Source organism: Astyanax mexicanus, chromosome 24 (assembly GCF_023375975.1).
Source record: "Astyanax mexicanus isolate ESR-SI-001 chromosome 24, AstMex3_surface, whole genome shotgun sequence".
Lineage (NCBI taxonomy): Eukaryota > Metazoa > Chordata > Actinopteri > Characiformes > Acestrorhamphidae > Astyanax > Astyanax mexicanus.
In genome coordinates, this window is record NC_064431.1 from 19,844,914 (window position 1) to 19,867,319 (window position 22,406).

The 22,406-nt window shown below is 39.9% G+C and overlaps 1 protein-coding gene across 10 annotated transcripts in view; it reads right to left on the reverse strand.

Moving 5' to 3' along the window:
• Positions 1-22,406, reverse strand: part of lrrn2 (leucine rich repeat neuronal 2) — a 176,645-nt gene that overhangs the window by 92,873 nt on the left and 61,366 nt on the right. For 2 of the 10 annotated variants that reach the window (XM_049471959.1, XM_049471957.1), the window contains exon 1: positions 14,345-14,634. The exons of the other annotated variants lie outside the window; for them this stretch is intronic. The gene's annotated coding sequence lies outside the window, so the exon portion shown is untranslated. Of the gene's footprint in view, positions 1-14,344; positions 14,635-22,406 lie in introns of those variants that run through there. 10 annotated transcript variants of the gene reach the window in all.

Consider the following 22,406-nt stretch of genomic DNA (forward strand, 5'->3'; position numbering starts at 1 on the left):
ATCAAACCAAACTGCTTCTGGAGGTGGTCTGAGACGCACTTAAAACAGCTTCATATCTGGCCACTTTAGCTATTTCAAGAAGTCACATTTAAAGCAGCTACAAATTATCAGCAAGCATGAAAGAGGGAGGTAAAATAAAGGGACCGGCAGGTCTGATTAAAATATTTTAATCAGAGATTGCGCCCCATGAATCATGAGGAAGTCATAGAATGCTCTTGCATACAAAGTCTTTTCTTTGGGAAATGAGTGAATTAAAAAGTATAATTAAAATTTTTGTTTGAATGAAGCAATAAACTACCTGTTTAGCTGTACAGTCGTGCTGAATTTAAAAAAAAAATTAAAACTATGTGGGCAAATTTTAATTTTGGCCACAATAGCTTTGTTGAAGCACTTACTGCAAGAGCACTATTTATTCTTTATTCAACAACAAGCAGGGGGAGGGCAGTGAGGACCCATGCCCCCCCTCCCCCCCCCCCCCCCCCCCATTTTTATCGAAGATTGCGCCCCATGAATCAGGAGGAAGTCAGGGAAGGGGAACTGTCTGCTTCTAATAAATGCTCTCGCACCCCCGACTTTTTTTTCTTTCTTTGGGAAACGAGCGTATTGAAGAATATAATTTAATTTCTCGTTTAAATGGCTCAATGAATCAGATAAGGAGAGCGTGCTCGCAGGCAAAGTGTGGCGCATTAAATTAGATGGAAGCAAGGGATGGTAGGAGTGAAAGAGGCGGATGTGTATTGGTGGGGGGGTGGGGAAGGTGGGGTTTTAGTCAGCATCAGGGATGCTGGTTGAATCGATGCTTTACCCATCAGCGCCTCTACGCCCGCTGCCAGGCTGCGGATGTATGACGTTTGTCTCTCGCACCGTGAGATCGGTTCTATTCCCAGCTCTCTGAAGAGCGAACGAACGCATGCTCGCTCGCTTTTAATTAAAAGTTTACCCTGCCACCTGAGCCCTTTCCTGCTACACCCTCATGCATGCCTGCCCTTCTTTGCCCTTCTTTTCTGGATAAAGAGGCTCTAGAAACTGTCAAACTACTGTATATCTTGTCAAAATGTCTAAGTAGAATAACATAAGTTCAGTAGACAGACCAGACAAACCGTAAACCTTAGACACTGTTGTTTCTCCTTCAAAAAAGCATTTGGTTGAAACAAAATAGAACTGTAAAACAGGCCAATTCCAAAAACCCAAAACTGTTACATCACAGTTTTGACTTCAACAAACAAGAAAGAAAGTGTGAAGCTCAAACACTGTTATTTCGCCTTCTAAATAATAAGCATCTGGCAGAAGCAAAAGAAAGCTGTGAAAGAGGGTAATTTCAAAAACCCAAAACTGTTACATCACAGTCTTCAACAAACCGGAAAGCTCAAACATTGTTGTTTCTCCTTCAAAATATGCATCTGACGAAAGCAAAAAAAAAGTTGTTTCACCTCCAAATTAAGTATCTGGCAAAAGAAGAAGCAAAAGAAATCTGTAAAATGGGCTAATTCCAAAAACCCAAAACTGTTACATCACAATTTTGACTTTAACAGAACAAAAAGAAAATGTGAAGCTCAAACACTTTTATTTCTCTTTCTAATAAGCATCTGGCAGAAGCAAAAGAAAGCTGTAAAATGAGCTAATTTAAAAAATCCATAACTGTTACATCACAATTTTGACTTCAACAGGCCGGAAAGAAAACGTGAAGCTCAAACACCGTTGTTTCTCCTTCAAAATAAGCATCTGAAAAAGCAAAAGAGAGCTGTTAAACAGGTTAATTCCAAAAACCCAAAACTGTTACATCACAGTTTTGATGTTAACAGACCGATAATAAAATGTGAAGCTCAAACACTATTATTTTATCTTCTAAATGATAAGCATCTGCCAGAAGCAAAAGAAAGCTGTGTAATGGGCTAATTCCAAAACCCCAAAACTGTTAGATCACAGTTTTGACTTCAAAAGACCGGACAAACTGTGAAGCTCAAACAATGTTGTTTCTCTTTTTTAAATAAGCATCTGACAGAAGCAAAAGAAAGCTGTAAAACGTGCTAATTGAAAAAGCCCAAAACTGTTACATCACAGTTTTGACTTTAACAGACCAAACAAACTGTGAACCTTAAACACTGTTTTTTTTTCTTCTTGAAAATAAGCATCTAGCAGAAGAAGAAAAAATAAAAGCTGTAATATGAGTTAAATTCCAAATTATTACATCACAGTTTTGACTTTAACAGACCGGACAAACTGTGAAACTTTCCCTTTTAAAATAAGCATCTGGCAGAAGCAAAAGGAAGCTGTAAAATGGGCTAATTCCAAAAACCCAAAACTGTTACATCACAGTTTTGACTTCTGTGAACTGTGAAGTTCAAACATTGTTGTTTTTCCTTTAAAATAAGCATCTGGCAAAAGCAAAAGAAAGCTGTAAAACAGGCTAATTCCAAAAACCCAAAACTGTTACATCACAGTCCTGACTTTAACAAACCAGGAAGCTCAAAACTGTTGTTTCTTCTTCTAAATATGCATCTGGCAGAAGCAAAAGGAAACTGTAAAATGGGCTAATTCCAAAAACCCAAAACTCTTACATCACAGTTGGGTTGGGTTGGGTTATCACCACACCTGGCATTAGGCATGGTGCCAATAGGTTGATGTTAATTCATCTGCTCCAGAGGGTCCTGTACTGGTAATACATCTATCTATTCTACTCTACAGAGACTATATATGTATAAATCATAGTGGGAGCAAACAGCTCAACAACCCAATCTCATTTAGCATTTAGAGACAAAGATCTCATTATGTTATCTAATGTTATCTAATAGAGGAACAATAATCCACAGCATCGCGTGTTGTGCCACGCTCAGGCCTCCACCAGGCACAGATGGCCCATGGCAGGCTGGATCATGTCACTGGGAGCCAGGAAGCGTCCGTGCCGTGGCGTCCCCTCCCCGGCCTCCGTCGGCCACTTGGGCCTGTCACCAGTCATTGATGTCAGGTGATGCCTCAGGGAATAGACTGCTCATTAGATCCGCCTCAATTTTCTTCAACCTTCCCGGACGGAGAGAACAACATTCAATTTGCGTCACTCATTAGGGCCCTTATTTCCAGTGACACTCGGCAGAGGGCCGCGTCCGCCGCGTTGCCGCTGATAATGAAAATGAGACGTCTTCATTGTTGGAGGGGGGGTGCTTTCTTTCGCTCGTTGAGAAAAGAGCACCAGAAAAGAACAGAAAAAGAAACACTAGGGAAGACCCTATCGTACACCCTGCACAAGGTTTTGGAAGTGAGGTGTTTTCAAGTACATTTCTAGCATGTTGCTAATTTGATAGTGGAAAACACAGGTGCGCCACTGACTGAAATGAACCTAGACAACAGTCAATCATCAGAATTCATTCCTATAGGTGTGCCATGCGCTCGTTAAACACATGCACAGACGCACTGCAGAGCGCAAACCCGAATTTAACTCAACAATAAACAGAATAAAAAAAATAAAATAACAATGCTGTTCCCTTAAGTGAGCTGCTGGCGTACCTTCACAGGTCAGTATCCCCTGCTGAGACACACAAAGCGCCGCTCTGTTAAGAAGTCAGAGCACACCTGCCTCTTAAAGAGAATGACGACTGGCATACTGATTGATTTATTTCATGTTATGCCCAAAACACACCCATGATTAAATAAGAGAATTAGTACATGCTTTTTGCGCGTTTCGAGCCGTGCAAGGCATATTTTTTGCACCCCTACGATCCCAAAGATACATGGACATGCCCTAAATCCAGTTGCGCAAACGCAATTGACCTTTGTGCTATAGATCATTAAAATTGGGCCCTAATCCTTGTGTTCTAAAGCCTAGGCTGTAGTCGAGTTGTAGGTAAGGGGGGGGAGGTCCTTCTCATTAGACTGTTGATCACACATTTGGAACAAGCTAACAAGGGTTTGTGGTGACGTCATGTATCATGTGTCATCTTCTGTGAAGATTTGATTGATTACATCCAGCAACAAGAGCTTTTGGAGTGGTAGAGAGGTCAGGATGTTGGATACACCCCACCTTCACCTCATCATCACCCAACCACCCTCTAGCTAGCCCATGCTTGGCATTAGGGATGTTGCCAATAGGCCCTATTCTATTTCTATGTACATCCATGTCTACATCTAAATTTACTTTACAGGGACTGTGCACATATATAATTCAGTTGGAGCAGAAAAAAAAACCCAATCCAATGTCAGCAAACAGTGCAACACAAACTTTTGTCCTTTTGTTCATTTAAAAATAAAATCTGTTTGCTAAAGAAAAGGCAGAATAGTTCAGCCTAATTGAAATAACTAAAAGTTGAAAGCCAATCAAAACTCAGTATGGATTTTTCAGGGCATCTGCTTATGCTGAGCAATGAAATCCCATCATTTATTTTCACCTTATTTTCTGACATGAACCTGCTCGTTACTTTGGAAGAACAACCCCATACCCATGACTGACTGACACATACACATGTCTGACACATATAAATATATACAGGATGTATAAGGAGTGGGATCATTTTAGACAACAACAACTCAAAAAGTGCTGTTTAATTTTGTTTAAATTTTTTTATTTAAAATATTTTCCCATTTTCTCCCCAATTTTCTCAGCCAATTACTCAACCCACTCATTAGGACTCCCCCTATTACTAGTGATTCCCCAACACACCAGAAGGGTAAAGACTAACACATGCTTCCTCCGATACATATGAAATCAGTCTCCGCCTCTTTTTGACGGCTGCTGATGCAGCATTGCTGAGTAGCATCACAGTGCACTCAGAGGAAAGCGCTGCGACTTCAATTCCGATACAACAGCTCACAGACGCCCTGTGCTGAGCGACATCACCCTTTGGAGTGATGAGGGGTATAATTAGCAGCATCTACCCACCCAGAGAGAGCAAGGCCAATTGTGCTCTCTCAGGACTCAGGGTAGCAAGGCGATGGCAAGCTACATGAACTGGATTAGAACCGGTTTAGGTTGTGTATGTGTATATCTGTGTATGTGTGTTTGTTAGTTAGTTTGTAGCCTGTCTCTGCTAGGTCCTTGACCATGCTGCGGCGAATTGTCCCCTGGCGACACGATTACGGCGATGCGGCTGCTGGACGGCGTGCATAGGGCCAGTGTACTGTATAATAACATTAATGACTTCATGGCGAAACAGGGCAGTACCGTGTGTTTCGCTTCAGAGCAGCTCATAAACACTGTAGCGTTGGATTGCCTTGTTGTTTTGCATCTTAATTTACTTCCTGTCATAACACGACATCTCACTCCAGAGCTTCCCCTAGGATCCAATGAAATGTGCATTATTTGCATAATGTTCGCTGGGTTCCTTCCATAATGTAGGCGCATATTTCCGAACAACTCCTGCTATGCACTACTTTTTATTAACCTTATCTGGAAATAATGGAAAAATGCAGTTTATAGAGGCGAGAAACGGAATGCATCCTCGTTACGGCGGCCAACCTTAAAACGTGACTAAAACGATAAGAGAAATCCTCGATTCGCTGTGACCGACCGTGCAGTTCATGGCCGTGGCTGTGCCCATTATTACCCATTATTTAACTCATATGTTTTTCATATGCTTTGCTTTGCGTTTACGAATGTCATACGACAGGAAATACTGTTTTAATACATTGCACTTCATTCCAAAAATACATGTTGTAGTATGTACAGTACCAGCCAAAGGTTTGGACCCACAATCTCTTCATTAATTTTCCACTATCTCTTCTTTTTTTCTATAATTTGCTACATTGTAGATTAACATTAAAGACGAAGAAGGGACACATTGTCAGCCCTGATGCTGTCAGTCTGCCCATTTATGACTATGGTTCTCCTAAAGACTCCATTTCCCAGCATTCTCAGCCCTTGAAGTACAGTGACTCAGCTGAACCTGTGACTCTGCAGCGTCCAGTTTCAGCTCAGGATTAGTTTCTTATGGGGTCCTGGGGTAATTTTCCCTTTTATGGGGGTGCTCCAGTTTTTTCAACTGCAGTCCGGATGCAAGAGTTTTATCAGTTTTATCAGTAGAGGTGTGAAGTATGTTTCACAGACGTCCCCCTGAGAAACTATTTCCGTCCGGAAATAGGGCTTTACAATAAAAATAAGAAAATGAAAAAATATATAATAATAATAATAATTTGACTTACTGTAAAGTAAAGGCCTGTAGAGAACCTCAGATGTAGGTCATGTTATGATTTTTTATAAAAATAACAAAAAAAATGCTTTGGGGGCAGTACCTTAAAAATAAGGTTGCTAAAATGTCGCCCTAGCATATACTTTTTTAGAGTGTGCCTTTTTACTTTACGTGTTTTACAGTGTGGTAAATCTACAAGCATGGTATATGTACATACCACAAGGTGGTTTTGCCTGATAAAGAAATAAGAAATGTTCAGCAGTGTGTGTGTGTGTGTGTGTGTGTGTGTGTATTTGCCTGCTTCCTAAGTGTGCAGAATGAAATATGTTGTCCGTCGGATTCTTGACTGCCTATGCAAAACCTCAGCCGCAGAATCACCTCAACCTCTGTTTGTGAGCCACTTCCCTGTAATTGAATTTACTCGGGTACCTTATGAATAATTCAGCTCTGTACACTGTGGCATTACACGAATGCTTTGAGCCACAGGCAACGGGTGCGTCAGCCTCTCGCACTTTCTCACGCTGGGCCTTCTGCTCCTCCAAACTGCCCACATTCTGCCTTTAGACCACGGCGAGCGGCGTTACGATGACTCTTAACGATTAAAAACATTATTAATGCAGATTTCCTAAACTGGTTAGAACTTACCCTACACTGTCCAAGTGTTTATAAACCATTAATTAATGAGAAACTAGTGAGAAATTAATGAAAGCCACAACCGCCTGCACAGTTAATTTACAGAACAATTGCATATATATATATAATGCTGTACTTAATCAGAGTGGCTTCACTGCTCCTTAATACCTGACCAGTAGAATTCATACATAAAACACAATGGATTATAAGGCGCACTGTCGACTTTTGGAAAAAAATTAAGGATTTTTAGTGTGCCTTATAGTCAGAAAAATACAGTATAACAAAAAATATTCGTTGACAACTTATTTTTAATGATGAAAATTAGATTAAAAGTAAATAATAAAAAAAAAAAATATATATATATATATATATAATACTTGAAAACAAAAACAATGGCAAAATTTATTACACTTTTTGTGAACAAATAAAAATGAAACAAAAATGTCCGAGACTAATGAATGGCGAATTTATTTGTAATACATTTTCTTATTAAACATCTTTATCACTGGTAACAGCGATAACACCATTCACCCAAGCCCCTTGTGCAGACCCTCTGCACTTCTGATCTGTTCCTTATCCAGGTCTGGTGCTTGGTATTTTGAGTGATCTTCTTAAACCAATACAAAAAAGAATTGGTTATTGCATGTCGTCCAAGCCGATTATCGTTCGTCTACTTTGGTCTGTCGGAGCACTTATGAATAATCATCTATTAAGAAGATCTTCATCAGCTCAACCATTCCTTGTCTGTAGAGAGCGAACCCACCAACTTTCCTCATCTCCTAATGAATTTCCGAGATGTCCAATCGCATTGTCTCTGTGGTCCTCCAGCCCGCCGGCTCCGATTGTCTGATTGAACCAATGGATGAGATTAGTAATAATTGGAACGGGACAAAAAGTGAAGATGACCTCGCCTTAATCTTCCTGTGAAAGTAATTAGAGGGGACGGACCAGTTCGCTTTTGAAACTCGACTTTCGCTCGGGCCTACGAGGGAGGATACGTAGGAGTTCGCCTGCCAAGCCCCGCGTTATCTCCGGGACGTTATTCAGAGTGGCGAGATTGGTTTTGGCTGTCTGTTATAGTTTTATCGGGTCCTGTAGGCAGTGCCAGTTACTGTCAGGACTGTTCTGATGAGAAGATACTCATAGTAATTAAGATCAATAAGATCCATTAAGATTTGCGTAAGACATGCAGTGGGCTACGCTCTCCGTAATGGGTGAGAATTATCCTCCAACTCAATTCACACGACTTTGTGAGAGTTGGAAAAGGCGATGGATGGACTCTTTCGCAAGACTTTTGAGGAAAAGCGGGTTTTTTTCCCATTTGCTGTGTTGCAAAATTGGGACCAGAGGATTGTTTTGCTAATCTTGCGATGTTCATGCAGTAATCCAAATCTCTAAATCTCAGTTTTGTGCAACAAAGCCCAGAGAAGTGACTGCAGCTCTTGAGTGGCAATCTTCAGATATGTCTGGTCTCACATTCCCATATTAGCATTAGCATGCTAACATGCAAAAATCTGCATTCTAACCTTTGAAGCCAGAAAAGATAGCTAACTGGTCCTACAGACACCAAGACGTGGTCCCATCCCTTTTTTTGTACTGAATCTTGCACAACAAAAGTGACGCAAATGTGGAGCCAATGAGAATAACCCTTCGCCAATAAGCCCTCCCGGTTCTGTTGGCACAAGTACAGTGAGCTTAACGACACTTTTTTACTTGAAAAAATTTACAGATTTTACAGAATTCCACTTTAGAAACTGCAGAATCTAGAATTGATGAAGTTCTTGTAGCAAGAAGCATTGTTTTTGTATTAGTATTAGCATTAAACAAAGTAACACTTTCCCAACAACCTTTGCAGCCATATAGCAAAACCATAGCAACACCCTAGCAACCACCTATCAACACCTTAGCAACCACAAAGCAACCCCCTTAGCAATCAACACCTTTACCGTAGCAATAACTTTTCCTAGCCAAGCAAACCTTTAGAAATTGTCTAGAAAGACCTTAGCAACCACCAAGCAACATCTTAGGACCCTACAGATGTAACAATAAATATAGTTTTAAATGTATAGATATCTGTATGTCATTTTTGGCTGTGAGCTGAAATATAGAGATGTGGGTAAGGGAGTAGAAAACATGTATATTTAATATATGTATTGCAGAATCTGACAATCTCAGATTTGTATTGAATAGATTAGTACAGTATTTGATTTGAAAGAGATAAACTGCCCTGCAGATACATGATATCCTGAGTTTGACGGAGTTACAGATGAAGCGCTATTAGCCGTATCACTGAGGAATCTATCCGGAAGCTTCACCTCGCTGTTTATATTCATCATCAGCTGCAAAATGGCAGACTGATCTGTTTACTCATCCTCAGATACGCCCTTCAGTGCTGCTCTCTCTCTCTCTCTTTTTCACTTCCTTTTTTCTCTCCGTTTCTCAGTTTTATTCTTTTCGTCTCGCTTTCTCTCCCTTTTTCTTTCTCTCCATTTCACTCTCCTTTTCCCTCTTTCACTTTCTTTTTCTCTCTCTTTCTCTCTTCCCTTCACTCTCTTTTTGTTTCTCTTTCTCTCCCCTTTTATCTCTTCTTTTTTCTCTTTCACATTCTTTCCCTTTTACTCTCATCTTTTCTCCCTTTCACTTTTATTTTCTCTCTTTCCTTCTTTTTCACTCTCTTTCTATTTTACTCTCCTTTTGTTTCTTTCTCTCCTTTTCTATCTCTTTTTCTCCCTTTCACTATCTCTCTCCCTTTCGCTCTCTTTCTCTTCATTTTACTCTCCTTTTCTCATTCTGTCTCTCTTTCACTCTCCTTTACTCTCTTTTTTCACTTGTTTGCTCTTTATTTTACTCTCCCTACATCTCTCTCATTTTAACTCTCTCTCTTTTTTCTTCCTTTCTCTTTCTTTTTCCCTCTTTATTTCCCTCTCATTATCTCTCTCTCTTTTTCTATCTCTCTCTGTTTCTCTATCAAAGCATAAGTCAACAATCTCGTAAAGGGATTAATGACTTACTGTATAGACTCTGTTGTTAATTTGTTAAAATAATAGAAACATTTGATGTAATTTTACAATGTAACATATATTTGCTATTGTTATGTCAATATATCACTGCCAAATACAGTTTATGACTGTAAGAAAATAGGCCTGAAAATAAATGTAAAAACTGTATTTTGTAAACTTTTTACAGTTTTTCTCAGTTGATTTTAAGCATTTCACACATCAGGACACCAAAATATTAGAATTGATAATATGCTTATAGAGTAAACTGAAAGGCGACCACATGACTAATCATTTTGACTGACTTGTTCGTAATCGATGACTAAAGAACTTTTCATTCTAATGACTCTGATTAGTACAATGACATAAATATGTACCTTTGGAGCATGAACTAAGGATTTAGTGTGAGGTACGAGCATTAGCTGCTCATCCATTATGTGGTGCTGATTGTAAAAACTGTTTTGATAAATGCCCACACTGTGGTGCAAATATTAATTCTGATTTGGGAAATGCATCAGAGCGACTGAGAAAAACTGTAACAGTGACAAAAAAAAGTACAAAACAAAAGGGAACATGGGTAATGCTACATGTCATACTGCAACCAGCCAGCAGAGGCGGTAGACCTGATTTTTTTAAACACTGTCCATGCTTGGTTATTTACAGTCAATAGGTGTCTTTCAGTTTGACATATGTACTGTATGTGTGTGTGAGAACACCATATATATATATATATATATATATATATATATATATATAGAGACGGCTGGAGGTGTCTGGCAGTGTGTCGTGTGATGGACTTTGTTGTGACAGGATGTGTGTTTTTCTCTCTCTCTGTTAGACAGGTGTCTGTGACGCCTGTGACTCCAAACCAGGACCAGAGGTGACACCTAACAGCGCCTACAAGCCAAACACACGCACACACACACACACTCTACACACACATACACTACACACACATATATACAGTTCATTTGCAGAAGTGCTGTTTCCTAGCAGCCAGAAGTGAGCCCTTGCCTCTGGGCGTCAAAACCAAGCCTGACTCAGAGAGCGAGAGAGGTATAGAAAGAGAGAGAGAGAGAAAGAGAGAGAGAAAGAGTTAGGTAGATAGAGAGAGTGTGTGAGAGACACGCATAGGTAACCGAAAGGTCAGAGGAATAAAAAAAGTGAGAAATACGCAAAACTACACTGACATGCCAAAAGTCACGAGACAAGCTCTTTTTTCAAATCCACTCATTGTCAAAGATATAGATGCAAAAAAACAGTTGCACCCAAGAGTTAGTGTCAGATTGCAATGCTTATAAATGATGATAAACTATTCAAAATTTAAATAGATAAGCAGCACATATAGAAGCTTATCACCTGAATATTGATTACACCTGTTTACCCCAGTATATAAACACCTGCACTTCACTCACTCCTCGTCGAGTGTTGTTGGTTCTCCACTCAACTAAAAAAAAGGTTTATCCATTGCCCGTATAATCTCTCTCTTATGTGACTTTGTTTTGCATCTCCGACTTACTATTTTGCATTGCTGAGTATGACCCTTGGACTGTTTCTGGTATGTTTATGGTATGTTTCTTCCCTCTTGTTGCCATTTACAGGCCTTGCTCGTTTTGACATCTCTCTTTGCCCCTACTTTATTTAATTTCTTTATTAGGTTCTTAAACTGCATCTGCGTGTGTCTGAGTCCTGTCCAGTCATGGTAGCCAGGGAGTGTTGATGACATATCCAGTAGCATCCCACCCATTTTTAACCCTTTTAAGCATAGTAATCACTGAAATGAACAGTTATTCAAGTCATTACTTTCTATGTAAATCAGGTTTACAATTATTGATTCATGTCGGTCAAATCAAAGGTCAAAAATCTATCAGCTTCTGGGATTTTTGTGAAACGCACCTCTACGGATAATATTTGTTCTGCAGCATTAAAGTTTCTGTTTTACTTCATTCATTTATTTATAGATTTTTTTTCTTCAGTTGAGTGCATGAGTGCATTTAAATGCTAAAAAAATATACATTTTGTCAGCATAAAAGAAGAAAAACTGTTTGGAGAATTCATGATGTCATAATTAATTCATTAAAGGGTTAATCAGGAATGGCAAGTGAAGTTGAAGTTGAAGTGTAGTCAGTAAGAAGAGATAATGTCAGCCCCATTGTCATCCTAGAATGTGCTGCTTTTGCTAAAACCTTATTATTTTGTTATATGCCCTCAAATTTAACCCTAGACTAGGGCTGCAACTAATGATTATCTGATGATTATTTTTTCGATTAGTCGATGAGTCAATGATTATTTCTGCCATGTCCTTCACCTCTAAAAACAATAGAAACAGCTGGACATGAGATTTAAAGGGCACTTAAATGTCTATACGTTTAAATGTGGAACGTACTGACTGATATTTACTAAGTAAATATGTAATCTGTTGTGTTTGGCCACGTTTGGAGTTGAGTATAAATTGTGCAAGTGAACCATTTACCCATCTCCCATTGCGTTTTTGTTCTCAGAACTTTGTGTAATGCGGAAGTCTTACAAATTAACGATTAGTCGACAAATAAATTTGTAGTCGACAAATTTTATTAATCGACATTGTCAATTATATCGACTAATCGTTGCAGCCCTACCCTAGACCACATTACCTAAATGCTTCTGGGTTCAACAACTGAACGTATTTGCTGTTCATTTTATTTTGCTTTAAAAAGCCATTAATACAATAATTGGGAACACTTTTAAGTCCACAGGGACCAATTCCAGGCGCTAAAGTGGAATAACGGCAATTAAGGGACTGGGACAGCACTGGAATTGTGATTGAGTGTTAAACTAGCCCCCGATGCCAGCCTCATGCATCTCCATATGGCCAAAGCTCGCCATCATGCTCTCCATCCATGACGGATGAGTGGGCCGTTTGCATACAGTAAGTAACACCAGGCAGTTTTTTTTTCCCGCGCCGCCGATCGATAGGCACCATTGACCCGGCTGCTGTTAGTCAAAGTGGCACCCGTGTGAGACAACAGCTACATCTGCTAAGGCAAACTAGCCTGTCGCAACGTCCTAATCATTGAAACATCTGTCTTTATTGACTCCGCTCATCTGTATGAAGACTCTCTCTCCCTCGCTCTATCTCTCTCTCACTTTTTCTTACCGCTAGGCATCTGCTCCCCTCCCTCTATTCATCCACCACCACACCACCACCACCCCCTGTCATTAATGGTGCTAACACAGGGAGGATTTACCAGATGTTAGCGAGAGAACTCCGACATCTCACGTTTGGTGCTCACTTACCTGCACAATCAAGACATCGCTAAACATCCCAGCTGCTCTTTTTTTTTTACGAAGATGCAACGATAAAAAAACAACAACAGCAGCAAAAAAAAAAAAAAAAAAACAGGCCTCAAGGACAATCTGCAGTGTGGGGAGCTAGCATTAGCACTGACAACCGGGTCATTAAAGGTCTCCACTAAAATCCACTTTTTCTTGTTCTTTGTGAAATATTATAGATCTCGATCTCTTGCATATGAAACTGTTCCTTAAAATCCATTGTCTGCAGTATCGCGTCGCTGCCTATCGCCCAGTGTCGCTCACTCTCATTGAAAATGAATGACTTCCGGCTGCTTTGTCGCTCGCGTCGCGTTCGGTGTGGACGCACGGTAAGGCTGAAAAAGCTGCTTCTGTCTGTTTCTCAAACAGCATTTAATGCATACATCAAAAAAAACACTGCTCCAAAAATATATAAAATATAATTTTAGAAAATTCCTGAGTGAAAAACGAGGCTATATATATATATATATATATATATATATATATATATATATATAGAAGCTAATGCTGGAATTAGCAACATGCTAGCTAGCGTTGGGCTAGCAACATTAGCAGCGCTGTTGAGTTGGGCTCACAGCATTAGCGGCACGCTAGCAAGCGTTGGGCTAGCGGCATTAGCTATTTAGCACTACCTAAAATGACCCAATGTTGTTGTCAGTACTACAGCTAAAGTTAATTTAAACTGTAAGCATTTACCATTACATACAGCTTATAGCTACATTATCCTACCATTCAGGCTTTACAACAACAATAATTTACCACAAACGTAATTTTTATAAGCCATTCATGCTGCTAATTTAAATGCTGTTTAATGCTTGGAAAAGTCAGCTAGCTTAGCTAGCTATGTAGCATTAGCTGGGTTAGCTAAAACCTAAACTTACCTTTGATATTAGTAATGTACCCCTCTATCCAGTTGATGAATCTTTTAACAAAACTGCTCTTGCTATTCCACATCCCTCCTCAGCCCATCACTCAGCCCTCACTGCTGTCAAGCAAAGCCAGTTTAGACTGGTAGGAGATGCAGAGAACTGAGAGGATGAGAGAGAGGGAGAGTGGAGGAGAAATACCAGCATAGCCAGCAGAGTCCAGATCACTTTAGCTAACTATGCTAAGCTATCTATCTCTCTCAGGCACTGTCTGCCTTGTAATTCCAGCTGCACAAAGACCACTGATATGAATGAGAACACTCATTTTTTAAAATTAATTTAAACACCAGTCTCTAGTAAGCTAACTTACTGGTTGTGATAAATTACCTGACTAAGTTAGCTTATTAGCCAGTTAGCTTACCTGCTGAGGAGAAAAGTAGCAGCTCGGCATCGGTCTTGTAGTTTTTTTAAGCTCTAGGTCTTCTTCACTTTTCAAATTCACTGCCAATATTCACTCTTATTTTATTTTATTCCTTCCTCCTTTGTTCACTGAGCTTTTTTGAGACATGCCGAGGCATTTTAGGCGTTTAAGAAATTCAGCCTGCTTGCTAGCTTCCAAGCTCACTCACTGTTGTGTTCTAGCCACCTCAGGGTGGGGTAAGTGCTGGAGAACCAGCAGCAGGTGGAGTCAGAGGCCAAAACTATAGACTGTGTATAGCTGGACAGAGCATCGTCTCTCAAAAGTGAAGCCACCACAGGTCGGGCGCCCCCTGCTGTTTGCTTACAGAAAGCTGTGTAACCCCACCCATCCCCATAGGTTTCAATGGCAAAACAGACAACTTTAAATCACGTTTTTTTCCAATATACTGTAATTCTACCTCCTTTATTTAAGTTTATCAGCTAGTGTAACCTCTGCTTATATTGTCAAATTTTTATATCCCCACAGATTTATTTTATTTTGAATGTTATTCATCTCTATTCAAAAAGGTGTGGTTATTGTAAAAAGGGCTGGGTAACACCTAGCCGGTGTGGGACCAATGACTGTATGGGTGGGACCATACACTGTGTATAGCTCTGTGGAGGCAGCCCTCAGGGGCGGGGTTATTTAAATGAGTAGGCGGCCTCTCCACAGTCTTTCTCCCTCCTCTGGTCTCTACTGCGCAGAATCGGGTTTCAGGATCGCCAACATGGCAGAAGATTTTGGCTTCATTTTTATTGAATGAATGGGAACGGCGACACGGCGTCCATCTTTTTAACAGTCTCTGGCCAAAACAAACACAGATACAGACTGCACACTTCAAACAGGAATCTACTGGCTGAAGCTCTGCTGACAAAAGCTGCAAGTGTTTTAACTCAGCAATGTTTCCTTAATTTCTGATGATAAAATCCTGATCATTTTATCAATTACTAGTAAAAATAAATTACACATACAACCAAAAGCAACCAATATAAAACATTAGCTGACATGCCGAGTACAACTCAGCTTCTCCACTAAATACAGACACCCAATCTATTTCAGCCAAGGCTGCCTGTCAATCACTTACATTCCTAAGTTTAGACCAAACTACTTACAATATAGTAGAATAGTAGATTTTTTATTTTTATTTTTGAGACAATAAAGATAGCATGGAATTGTCTTTTTTTTTCATTGAATTTTGAGTAACATCATTCTGCTATCAAACATAAAAATCAGTTATTTCTACATGATAATGTACTTATTAAATCAAACAGCAGAATCTACTAATCTATCCAGCACAGTGCTATCCATTTAGCTTTAAACATCGGCCATTAATTTAGTTTAAAAACAGTTAGCATCACCGGTTAGCTTTTTTTGGCTAATCCACCATTTTGATTACGTTAATTAAAAGATATATACTAAAAGTAACAAAGAATATCCAGCTGTTTTGTCGTATTTGGACTTTACTAAGTAAACTTTTAATATAAATGTGGTCTAGCGTCTGAATTCTGTTAATAATAATATTTGCATCTCATTTTTAAGCATTTTGTCACACATGGCGCTGAAGGTGCTCCCTTTCCTCTTGCATCTGTGTCTACCAATTATCTGTGTCTACCCAGCTCTGGACTCCATTGCCCAGAATGCAGCAAACACATACTTCACCCATTCACTCCCTAACATGACTGATCACATAACACCTCCCATACCACAATCACCTGAGTATTGATTTCACCTGTTCCCATTCGTTTTAATACCCATGCACTTCACTTCTTTTCATCTATACAAAGCATTTACTTTACCGGTGTATTGTTTATTCTGTGTTTGACCTATTTTGTATTTCAACTGCAGTTTTGCCTTGCCTTGTTATTGACCTGGACTGTCTCACCATTCTTGTAATGTTGTCTGTATTTTATTGTATCCATGCTTGTCTTATTTCTGCTTGTCCCTGACACATTTTAAGCAGGGCTGGCATATTTTAATATGTCATTTGTATTAAAATGTATTAGAGTTACTCTAGGACATATTTTATAAATTCTAAAAAATTTACTTTCTAGGCGAAAAAAGGTACATCAAACTAAATAAATAATAGCCTAGAATGTTATACTTTCTTAGCAAAAAGTTATAATTGCAATTAATTTAGATGAACTGATCACAGAGCATGTAATTAATTATATATATATTTTTTTATTGCTTCACAGCACTAATTGTGCATCACGATAACAGAATCTATCTAAAGTTATTGCTTGGTCCTTTTTAATGCACTACCCTGAACGTGTTGTCCGCAATATTCATGTACTATAAGATGTTTGAGCTACTATGAAATGAACAACTGATTAAAGTAGACATTGCCAGAATTAACGCTATATATAATATTTACAGGCTCAGTGTTGTTAAACATAGTCTCTCGTGGTTCTTGTCGCAACAGGCCTCAGTAGAAGTAGTCTCTGGCTGGATCTGTTCCATCCAAAGGATTATTTCTCAGAGAACCTTTGAAGACGAATCTGAAATGTTTACTGTTGTTCCTCCTGTTCCTCCCGCAGCTCAGCTAGAGGCGGGCGCTTGGCGTACAAAGTGATTGAGCTCAGTGTGGCGTAGCTTCGCACTTAACATCTTTAGCCAGGCGGGAGGTATCTGCTAATTAGCCGAGCTCGTGTTGAGTAGATGGAGACCTCAGGATCGGCTCCACCTCGAGCATCTAAATGAATTGGTCTCCTGCACGGTCGTGGCACAAGAGCTGATTTAGAGCTTGGAGCCGCAGGAGCTCGGAGCGAGATATGAAGACGTTCGAGGTTTCACAATGGAGGCAGGGGTTTGGGGTGAGGAGGGGGGTTGGAAGACGGCGGGGGGGTGCGGTTTAATAAGCGCTAATGACGTTTTGGAGCTGCCCGTAGACCTCAGATGTAAACAACAGAGAAAAGAGAAAAATGTTCAACCAAAGATTCAAGAGTTATAAAGGTGACTTTGTAAGATGTTCATGAAATTACATCTGGCCTGGGGGCTTTTATAATCCCACTCACCAGGGATTTTTACTTAGTCATAGACTATATATTTTTAATGGAAAAAACTACTTTGCAGTCCAAAGCTACTTTTACTGTAAGAAATTAAATACATTTAGCAACAAGCTATCCCTGTCTCCTCAACTCAGGCCTTCCCAAAAGTGTGAGAAGGAGTGTCATCATTCCAGGCAACCCAGATTTTCCACAGAAGGGAAGATACAGGTTATCTGTTCCAGGGAGTCCTATTCTATTGGCAATACACCTTGTGTACAGAAATTGCTATGAAAAATACCTAATAATTAGGTAACTAACCAATGGAAATCATTTTTATTTAGGTGATAATATTGTTGTCCTTAAAGGAGAACTATGTATTTGCTACCAGTAAATGCTTAAACAAATTAGGCCACGCATTCTTCCTCCTCCCTTTCGTCCACTTCAACCTTGCTAAGTTAGCATCACGACTCCAACCCTGCTGAGACTGACTGTTAGCAATGTGGATAACCCATCTGAACCCTTTCAAACCCAGGTTTTATGCTTGTTAGCATTGCAGCTTCAACCCTGCAGAGACCAGCACATGTTAGTATTATGGACCCTACCCTGCTGAGACTGACTGTTAAAATTGTGGCTAACCCATTGAATACCTTTGAAACCCAAATGTTGTGTCTGTTAGCATTGCGCCTCCAACCATGCGGAGATCAGCATCATGGCGTTGGCTAACTTATTTGAACCCGTTCAGACCCAGGTTTTGTGCTTGTTAGCATTGCGGCTTCAACCCTACAAAGACCATTGCTCTATTCATGCTAATCCTGACTGTTAGTATTGTGACTAACCCATTTTAATCCTTTCAAACTCAGTTTTTGTGCTTGTTAGCACTGCTGTTTCAGCCTTACCAAGACCAGCTATTAGCATCACTGCTATTAACAACAGCACCAAACCTTTTGAGGACAGCTGTTGTGTTTGTTACTCGCAGGGCTCCTACCCTGCTGATCCTGACTGTTAGCATTGTGGCTAACCCATTCGAACACTTTCAAACGCGACTGTTTTGTCTGCATCATGGCTAACACCATGCATACTATACAACCTTGCTAAACCTGCCTGATGTGTGTGTGTTAAAATGATAACACCTACCCACAGTGCTGTGTGGGCAGTGTTTTGGACATTGTCTTGTCTCTTAGGGAGGGGCTAAGAAGAAAACACAAACAGAGGGGCGTGGCTTCTTCTCTATCTTTACATAAATATTAGCTGTTTGCTTCTATATGAGCTAAGGCCTAGCTTTGGACTGCACAGTATTTTTAAATGGAGTTTTTACATTCACAAGATAATACATAGTCTATGACTAAGCTTAATCCCCAACTGGGAAACTGTCTCTTAAAGTTAAAGAAGTTGAAGGACGTTATATTTATATTTTGTTGTTTAAACAGTGTAAAAATAAATGGTGTGACTTTATTTTGCAGGACACCATTGAACACTCTTCCATTTGTCTCACTCCAGCAGTCTCCTGCAATCCAGTTTTACCTTATCACTGAACAATGCACCACAGGGCATCTTTCCACCAAATGATGAGGAATTATATTGACAATAGTGTTTACAGTAATGAAGTCCATGCCAGAGTCAAGCTTCGTCATGCAAAAAATAAATGCATATTTGCCTCCTATAATCGTAGTCATACACAGGACTGAAGGCTAATCAACATTGCGCTGAACAAACGATGCAATTATCTTTCCAGCCTACTTGGCAGGCCAAGCCATGTGTTTAATTCTGTGCTACGACTTATTAGCCATTAATTCATTTATTGCTTGGTAGAGTTTTATGAGGCGAGTAGATGCGCTCCAAATTGAAATGTAAACTTTGAGGTCATCCGTCTGACCTGTTGTAGACTCCTTAAAATACAGTGAGTGTGCTAGTTAGACAAGTTTACTTTACTGACTTACTTTAATGGCAAAAGTAATGGGACTTAATTAGTTATTAAAAAAAAAAACACTTGTTTAGATTGAGACAGCTTTGCACATCTTGGCTGGATTTTCTCAGTCAGTTTTATAAAGTAGAGTCACCTGGAATGTGAGCTTTCAGTTAACAGCTGTGCTGAACTTATCAAGAGTTAATGACTTGAATGACTTCTTGCCTCTTAATGGTAATGTTTGAGTCCATTAGTTCTGAAGGTTGTGAAGAGGTAGAGTTACAGGTATACAGTGAATAGTCCTATTTGAGTAATGTTCTAATCCACATCATGGCAAGACGTATTCAACTAAAGAAAACATAGTTAAGAAATTTTATTATGATGAAACTAGCTCTCATCAGGACTGCCCCAGGAAAGCAAGACCCAGAGTTCCCTCTGTTGCACAGAATAAGTGCATCACAGTTACTAGCCTTTAGAAACCTCAAGTCAACAGAACTCCAGATAAGAGCCACCAAAATGCTCCACAGTAGACTATTACTTTTAAGTTACTACATGATTCCTTATGTGTTCCTTCATAGTCTGGATGACTTTAGTATTAATTTACAAATATGTATATATACAGCTCTGGAAAAAAATAAATTAAGAGGCAACTTCAGTTTCTGAATCAGTTTCTCTGATTTTGCTATTTATAGGTATATGTTTGAGTAAAATTGTTGTTTTATTCTATAAACTACAGACAACACTTCTCCCAAGTAACAAATAAGATATTTTGATTTGGAGCATTTATTTGCAGAAAATGAGAAATGGCTGAAATAACAAAAAAGATGCAGTGTTTTCAAACCTCAAATAATGCAAAGAAAACAAGTCCATATTCACAATGTTCACAATATTTGGTGGAATAAAATAACCCTGTTTTTTAATCACAGTTTGCATGGATCTTTTGCATGTTCTCCTCCACTAGTCTTACACATTGCTTTTGGATATTTTTATGCCACTCCTTGTGCAAAAATTCAAGCAGTTCAGCTTGGTTTGATGGATGTGATCATCCATCTTCCTCTTGATTATATTCCAGAGGTTTTCAATTTGGTAAAATCAAAGTTCAAACTCATAATTTTTGAAAATTCTCTTATTTTGATAAAGAGCTGTATATTTAGTTGGAACCAGGCCTGATAGTGGGTGCCAGATGGATGGGACATTTCATTTCACATGGTTACCTGGAATAGCATATAAGGTTAATATTACCACCCACAGTGGACAGTGCAGTGCAGTGGGGGATAATGATTGTGACCGGCAGCATCTGGCTAAAATTGTCCATGCGAACGGTGACTAGCGACAAGAGACCTAGCAGGAGAAGTCCAGACACACAACCCACATGTCAGTGCAGCATTCTTTACCATCCATAGGCCATGACACTAGCCCACCTTTATAAAACAGTAGGTCGACTTAAGATACACAGATATACAGTATTATTCAATGCTAGTGCATAACATGTTATGTGGTATAAGTTAATATAGAAGTGCAGAATGGTTAATGTATTGTTAATATATTGATATACAGTGTAATAGCACACTAATTAATCTGCACACACACACTTCCTGTCCGCCGAACAGCCTGTCCCCTATTGTAACGCACATGCAGCAATAGTGTGCCCGATGCCTGCCAGCCCGCTCACGTGTGTGAGCCCAAGCATCCAACATGACACCCCCTCCTCACACACACACACACTGCCTGCACATGGACGGGCAAGGAAGGGATAAACACCTCCAGCTTAGCCCCCCTTGGAGGGGCTTGCGGGGGAGGACAAGAGAGAGAGATAGAGTAAAAAAGAGAGAGATGGAGAGAGAGAAAGAGAGAGAGAGAGCTTGGCAAAAGCTAAAGCAGCGACTGCGCCAACAGAGTCGCCAAGCAATGTGGGCACATCCAGCTAGATAGCAACAGGGGAAAGGAGGGAGCGACAGCAGGGGGGCGAGAGAGGCTCGGAGAGACTGATAAAGAGAGAGAGAGAGTGAGAGAGAAACAGAGAGAGAGACTGATGTAGAGAGAGACAGACTAATAGAGAAAGAGAGATAGAGAGAGGTGGAGGGGAGTGTTGTGGGGGGTAGTTGGATGCTGATCACTTCAATGAAATGACAGATGCATCCTACAGTTCACGCACATGCGCTCACACACACACACACACATACACACACACTGTGGTACCCCACAGCAGCCTTGTTTTCCCGAGCACGCTTCGGCCACTGAATTTCAATGCGACACCAAGCACGCCCCTCTCGCCACTGCCAAGTTGATGGAAAAATCAGGACTGCTCCACTCTGATGTGCACAGAATTTCGACAACCGTTCCATCACAACGCACTAAACTATTCCCAAATCAGGGATACCCTAATTGTAAGGTCCTTTTCCGAGATATCCTAAACTATTCCCAAATGCAAGTATCCCTAATTGGAAGCTTATTTTTCCAGATATCCCAAACTATTCCCAAATTGAAGAGTCCTTAATCAGAGCCTCATTTTTCTAGATATCCCAAACTATTCCCAAATCGGGGAGCCCTTAATCAGATCTTCATTTTTGTAGATATCCCAAACTATTCCCAAATCGGAGAGCCCTTAATCAGATCTTCATTTTTGTAGATATCCCAAACTATTCCCAAATCGGGGAGCCCTTAATCAGATCTTCATTTTTGTAGATATCCCAAACTATTCCCAAATCGGAGAGCCCTTAATCAGATCTTCATTTTTGTAGATATCCCAAACTATTCCCAAGTCAGAGACACCCAAATGAAGGCTTGTTTTCCCTAAATCATTCCGAACTATTCCCAAATCTGAGAGCTCTTAATCAGAGGCTCATTTTTGCAGATATCCCAAACTATTCCCAAGTCTGAGAGCTCTTAATTAGAGGCTCATTTCTGCAGATATCCCAAACTATTCCCAAATTGTGGTGCATTTAATCGAATGCTGCCTTTTCCAGATAACAGGACCTTAACTGGATTCCTCCTGGAATGTTTGAAGGTTAGATCTTGCCTGCACTTGTTTTCCATCTTTTTCTGCATGTCCCTTCATCACACGTTCGTCCTTTTCCATCGTCTACTCGTCTATTGTCATCGTTCCCTCCATGCATGCTGCATTGCACCTCCG